A 7262-nucleotide genomic window follows, 5' to 3' on the forward strand; every position below is an offset into this window, starting at 1 on the left:
TATACTCGACCCCTTTTTGCTTTTAGCACTTTTGGGTGTTACATACGTTATCTATCAAATCACATTCGAACACAAACTATTTGAACGCTAACCTAACCGCATGTGCTACTTGACTAAATGATTGCTGTTTATTATGTTTACACGTGGAGTGCTATCTACCTGCTTTAGCAACATAGTACTATAGTTTGGACTCAGCACCCGTTCACACGGGGGTTGCTAAGGATAATTACTTGCATGGATTACGGTGGTAATCATGTATTGCGAACTGTCTCGGACAGTCAACCCGCAGTCGTTGGTATCGATGGTCCCATGTCGATAATTAACATGCATCGTTTTCCTCTGTGTACGTGCCTGGTTATGCGTAAACTATTCGAACTCTATATGCTATTATCAAACTTGTGTGCTCACCTTTACATTATATGTATTGACTTTATTTTAACGTATGTGACAGGTGCTTAAGGTGTTAGCTTGCTAGGAAAGCGAGGCAATAATAAGGCTCTAGAGCCCATCTAGCAGTTGTAGGTCGTAGCCTACCTAGGGGTTTCTAGAAGCAAATAAACGCTAGCCATGGAACCGTTGGAGTTGTTCGATCAAGCGTCTATGGCTTTAGCCCTCTGTAGATCTTGTCCGGATGAGTCTAAATGATTCCTTGCATTATTTAAACATTTGGTCTGTATTAAATTAAATCTGAGTTGTCGAAACAGTGATATTTGTTTGGTTGTATTCTATGATAACTTGTTTATTTATTTGGGATACGGTATGGGACGTATCACTTAACTGAATTTGTAATGATAGTTGTTGTGGAAACTTCTGAACAATCTGTTTCGCTCAGTGCCGCGCCCCGATGATTCCGCCATCGGTTGGGGTGTGACACAGGTTTTCATAGCTCATTGGCGGGTTGGGGATATGTTCTGGATCAAATTGAGGAAGTAAAGTATAGGGACTATTGATCATATTTTGGAATTGCCAGTCATTTGTCCACCACTCTTCTATTTGGCCTAAAGGTCGTGTGTGGATTCGTGGGTCTGGAATAGTTGGTTCTAAGTTTATTGGAAATTGGGCTGTGGCAGGGTAAGAGTAGAGATTATTGTTGATAGGTTCTATGACATCACAATTCGCTAGTAGACGGTCTATTTCGTCTTGAAATGTGATTTCTTCCGGTTGTTTCGAACTCTATCCAATCTCTATTCCCTTTTGCTTAATATCTTGTCTTATTTCTATCTCTACTGGTTTAGAAATCTCTCCGGTCTCAATTCCTTTCCCTTTGTCTATGGGGTTTTCTATTTTGGGAAGTCTCCTAGTGGCTGGCTTCCTCCTGCGCACTTTTCTCCATTCTACATATCTTCTTCTCTTTTTAGGTTTGGCTTTTTCTAGCGGTGGAGCTTGGAATTCCAGAGGTTCCTCTATGTCAGCAATATAACCAGTAAAGTCGTGGGAGACTTCAATTGGTACTGGGTAGAGGTTGAGATTCTGAAATGCTTCCGATATCTCATTCATGCTAGATAGCATATATGCAAAATGCACAAAAATGTTAAGTTAAAACTTTGGAACAAAGTTTAACAAATAAACATTGAAGTTTTATTGCATACCAATTTATACAAAGGATAATCAGGAAAAAGAACACACTAGGATTTGATTTATTTATTTACGGAGTAGTGATTTTCTACTAGATTAGGCCTATTGGTATTTTAGAGGTTTGCATTTTCTGCTACGGTAGCTAGCATATAAAGATTTTCCCATTTTTCATCTAATTCGTCCTCCCAAGGTGGACTAGTAACAAATTCCTGGATTTCCGGATTAAACCTTACTTTCTTGGCTTGGGGTTTCTTTATTTTCTCCTGACCCTTCCTAAGAATTGAATTTCTTTTCTCTGGGGTAAGAGGATTTTCATAATTTGCTTTACGGACAAAAATTCCTTCTTTTAGATCTGTTGGGGATTTGAAGGAAGAGGTTCCTTTTTCTGTGGGTGTAGTGTCTAATTTGTGGTAGATAGCAGAAAGCTTTTGTTTACCCATACTGTAGCTAACAAATAACCAACTAATAAAACACATAATCACAGAATGGCAATTAATAAAATTAAGTATTTTGTTAAATACTTTACTTTAAATTAGTAATAGGCTTAAATCAGGGGCTCGATCAGTGGCTCTGATACCACCTTTTCCTGTCACGGCCCTTGACCCCAGTTTGACCCGGTTCAAGAGCCGGGTGGCAGGAATCCCGTGGTATCTAATTTAGGTGACAGCGGAAGTCTTTTAATACAGGATCTTTTAATACTAAAAATGCCCGTTTAATATATTATATAAAGTTCTAGGGATAAAATCCCATAATTTACAATAAGATGATTTCACAGGGAAATCTTTATTTCTCAAAACATGTTTATTTATTTATTCACATTGAGCCACTTTTCTGAGCTTGTAGTGCTTCACGGCACTTTTCTTGGATCACAACAGATCACCTGAAACATGTTTGAAAAAGGTTTTGTCAGCGGGGAAATACTGAGTGAATCATTCTTGTTTATGTAAAATCATAGTTAGTTATAATCTACAGTATTAAGAGCGATTACAATGTTTCTGATATCAACCAACTACCCACAGTATTTGTCACTCGACTCGTTTCGGTGACTGTGGTCATATCACTGTTGGGTCCGTTCACCCACAAGTGACGTCAATCACTAATAGGTCTGTTCACCTAAAAGTGACGTTTCATGAATTAGGTACGCTCACCTAAACTGATAACACTAGTAATGTGCACAATACCCCACATACCGGCTGTAATTTGGTGATTACAAAGACTTAATCCCTGTAATTATAACTTTGGAAAATAATTTGGAATATTGTAAAACAGTTGATAAAAAGAGAATGACTCACATTGCAGATTTAACGAGCAGAGTATAAGCTTTACTGATTAGCCTTCTAACCTAATTTAAATAACAATGCACACACAAACGGGGTTAGTAACTAATTCAGCAGTTACGTCAATTCACGAGATTAAACCCTCACAACGATTGACAAGTGCAATACTTAATAATTCATCTGATTCACAACGAATGACAGAGTATAGTCCGAGTTCGAACAGCACTCAAACATTCAAGTCGAAATCACGATGAATAACAAGGTATAAACTCAATTTGAGCGGCACTTAAACAATCGTTGGATAGTTTCAATCGATCGGACGTTGAATCGTAATAGCGATCGAGTTATTACCCTGTTTGTTGCAGCAGCGTCCCGTGCAGTGTGTGTTTGTAGTAAACAGTTAATATCTCAACGTATATTATGAATTTCTACGTCGAATTAACACCTGAATTCAAGTCCCAAGGCCCCCTATATATACTGAAAATGTGCGCCGCCCGCGAGTCGCGGAAGGATGCGCGACATCTGTCGCGTATCGCGGGGAAAGTCCCTATGGCCTAGGGTAGCCTTGTCGTGGGTATAGGCATGCTGAGTTGCTGATTTGAATTTTCAGAATTTAGACAACGAATTTTCGAAGATAATTATCATTTAGGGTTTACCCCCCTTGAGTTTTAGGGGCCCTGATCCTGATTCCGATTGTTATGAAACTTTTAGGGTTAGTGCAGAATTACTTGGGTTTCTTAGTTAGGGTTTCCTTAATAGATAATTAATTTACTAAGTATTAATTTTAGTGTGAGTTGTTACACTCGGATACCCAACAATTCATTCCATACTCCTCCCCCCCCCCTCTCTTCAAGTGTGGTTCCCATTACCAAAACGTTATTGAAATCAACTCACTGAAACTTTCTTTCAAACTCATTACCTAAGAATCCTCGCCGCCCCTTTGACCTATCATACTTGGACTATGTCATCAAAGTATCGGAAACGTCGGATAAGATTTGGCTAGGAGGTTGATCTGATGATATATACAAGATGATTGAAAACTGAAAAGTGGTTTAAAATATATTTTGATTTTATAAAATTCATTTAATATAATCATATAAGCATAAGCATGAAAAGAAAAAAAAAGTTGGTAACCTGGGGACCTAGTAATTACATAGTATTAGAACATTAATTTAAAGTTTAGTTACATTTAAACTTGGTATGAAATATACGAAAACATGAATGGATATATAAAATTAGCAAATTTTGAGTATAAAATATATGAAAATATGAATGGTTCGGTTAAGCTAATTTTGGTTAAACGAGAGTACAAAAGATTGATAACCATTTTTTGGTTAATTCAGTTTTTGGTTGATTTCGGTTCAGATTTGTCTGTTTTCGGTTTGGTTTAGGTTAACGACTTAATTATTGCTCATCGATAACCGATTTTGGTTAATAAACAATACGTGCGCGCGCAATGCGGTGGGAAACACAGACATTGCCATAGTGTGCATTGTTCAGTTGGTTAGAATATTATCCTCAACCGAAATCGAGGTCATCGATTAGTCTATTTTATTAACCGATCTATTTTTAGTTAATCGGTTTGGTTTATTTAGTTAGATTGACGGTTTTTTGATAATTCATTTAATTTCGATTAATAGCCAAAACCAAACTTGGGCTAAAACTTTTAATTAAAAATACATGAAATTTGGGTATAAATACATGAAATGGAGGTATAAATAAATAAAATGGGGGTATAAATATGAAATACATGAACCAAAGGTATAAAGCTAGAAATATATGAAAATATGAATGCTCCGGTTCAGTTAATTTTGGTTAAATGAAGGTACAAAAAATCGATAACCGTTTTTGGTTAATTGGGGTTTCGGTTAATCAGTTTTTAGTTAATTTAGTTTTTGGTTGATTTTAGTTAACGATTCAATTATTACTCATCCTTAGACACTGTTAATCACGTAACATATCAATTTTTTAATTAAAAAACCTACAACAATACTATACTCAAATTAAAGAGAATAAAATACTCGTTTATATGGCGTAAATTAAAAAAGATTATTAACGTACCAAAAAGTTATGACCGTTTAAAAATCATAGGGGAGTTAGTTTTTTATAAAGGGATAAAATGTAACTACTAACTAATTATCTGTAATTTTGTTAAAGATGAGAGATTAAAGTGTAATCTATATGAGAGAATTAAATTGATGGTATTTAATCATTTGACATTCTGTAGCTATTAAACATTCTAAGATAATGACTAAGGTGTTGTTTGTTTTTTAAGAGGTAAAATGTTTGCAATCTGCAGATCACATCTACAGACATCTATAGAAGAAAAGGTTGACCAAACCTCCGCAGTCTGCAAGAAGAAGACTGTTTGTTTTTTAACGTATGCAGACTTCTAAAATAAACTAGAGGTGGTGTACGGACGGTGGTGGTGGGTGGTGGTGGTGATGGACGGTGGTGGTGGTGATGGACGGTGGACGGTGGTGGTGGTGATGGATGGTGGTGGGTGGTGGACGGTGGTGGTGGTGGTGGTGATAGACAGTGGTGGGCCAAGTCTGCACCAAGAATAGCTTGCGCAAACGTTTTTTAATGAAACGTCTTCAGAAAAAACAAACAGTCTGCGCGTGGTCTGCGCGACGCAGACAGAAGATTCTGCGCAGAGCTTTTCAGAAAAAAAAAAAACAAACAGCACCTAAGTACATTGGGCTTTAATCACTTGTACACTAAGGCATCATCTACTTGTACCTTTTAACCCACACGTCAATATTGACCAAGACAACTATCGAAACGTTTTCAATAATGAGTAGTTCGTCACGGTAATTTTGGATTTTTTTTAAAACATTATGATTTATAAGATATGACAAAAATACGTAAAAGAATTATAAGTTTGTTGTGGAGGAGAAAAAATGTAACTAATTACCAATAATTATGTTAAAATTCAGAGATTTAAATGTAATAAGATGAGGGCTAAAATATAATTAGTGTTTAAAAGACCAATTTACCCTCATTTTAAGGGTGTATTTATAAATTAAGAGGGAAAAGTTCTTATTTTTTTGGGTATCTTAAAATGTCACTCTTTCATGCATTATAATATAATATAGATAGATAAAAGATCATGTACTTTGAGATTTATTGTACGAAGTGTAGAAGACAAGCTCAGCCATTGATCTTCCAAGATCAATCGCTCAAAGCTAGGAGTGGACATTTTTATAAATCTCAGCTTCAAACAATTGAAGAAACAAATAGAGAAAGGATATTCCGGTTCTTTCTCACTTGAACTCCTCTGTTTTGATCACAACTAACAGCCACGAAAATCCTGATGTTCATCACTGGTCACCCCCTGTCGTCTCACCCAACATTTATATCGTACAAGCGGTGACAACTTGGTGTTTATGACCATGACTTGGACTTGGAGAGGTAATTTAAGGTTTTTTACCGTTAAAACTGGTTGATGCAGTTGTAACCAGTAAACCGCATACATGAGTGTAGATTAACATTTTCATTTTAAGCAATATGACACGCTCTCACGTTTAGTAGTTCCTTAGTTACTGTTTTTCATTGCCTTGTGTTTTTTAATAATCCACTTGTTTTTTTACTTATAAGTTAAACACATTGTACTTTTATCCTATAATTGAACCATCGGATTAGGCCAACTTTTTATCACGGTTTATTTAAGCGGTACGACACTCTCACTTTTTAGTAGTACAACAATTAATACTTGTCATTATTTTGTGGTTTTCTTGGTGTACCAGGTAATTAATATTGTCATAAGTTAAATGATTTGTGCTTTGTTCTCAAACAAATACTATTTTTGTTAAAAAATGCAAACTATAGTTATGAGACTATGGCAATAAGCCGAGCATAAAACTAGTTTATTTTTACTAGGAAGTACTTCTTCAGAATTCTCATTTTTGTGTTCAATTAAATTTGTTTTTTCTTTCTTTGGAATTTGATATCCTTAAGATATTTAAATTAATTATTTATTTATTATAAATTATCTATCAACTGTATTTCTGATATCATATTCCATTATTAAATTCAAATTTTGTCTGCCTAGGTTATTTTATTGTTACACGTTACAACTTTTATTTATCGTTCTCAAATATATACAAATATTTATTTAAAGCCATCGTATGCCACATTCCGCTTTCATATAATAGAAAACTCCATTGATTCCTCAATAAACAAGAAAACAAAACCTACTCACCCGTTGACTTTCATTTGTAGGTTATCTAACGCATAAATATTCCATAGATATAAAAAAATCATTAAGCTTAATTATTATTATTATTATTAATTTAAAAACAATATAATATATGTTAGTAGAATGTCTCAGTGAAGCTAAACATTTTTCTACTAATTATTATTATTATTATCAAGTATTCAACATTCAAACTTATGTCAATAACACGA

The sequence above is a fragment of the Helianthus annuus genome, chromosome 8 (assembly GCF_002127325.2).
Source record: "Helianthus annuus cultivar XRQ/B chromosome 8, HanXRQr2.0-SUNRISE, whole genome shotgun sequence".
In the NCBI taxonomy this organism is placed as follows: Eukaryota; Viridiplantae; Streptophyta; class Magnoliopsida; order Asterales; family Asteraceae; genus Helianthus; species Helianthus annuus.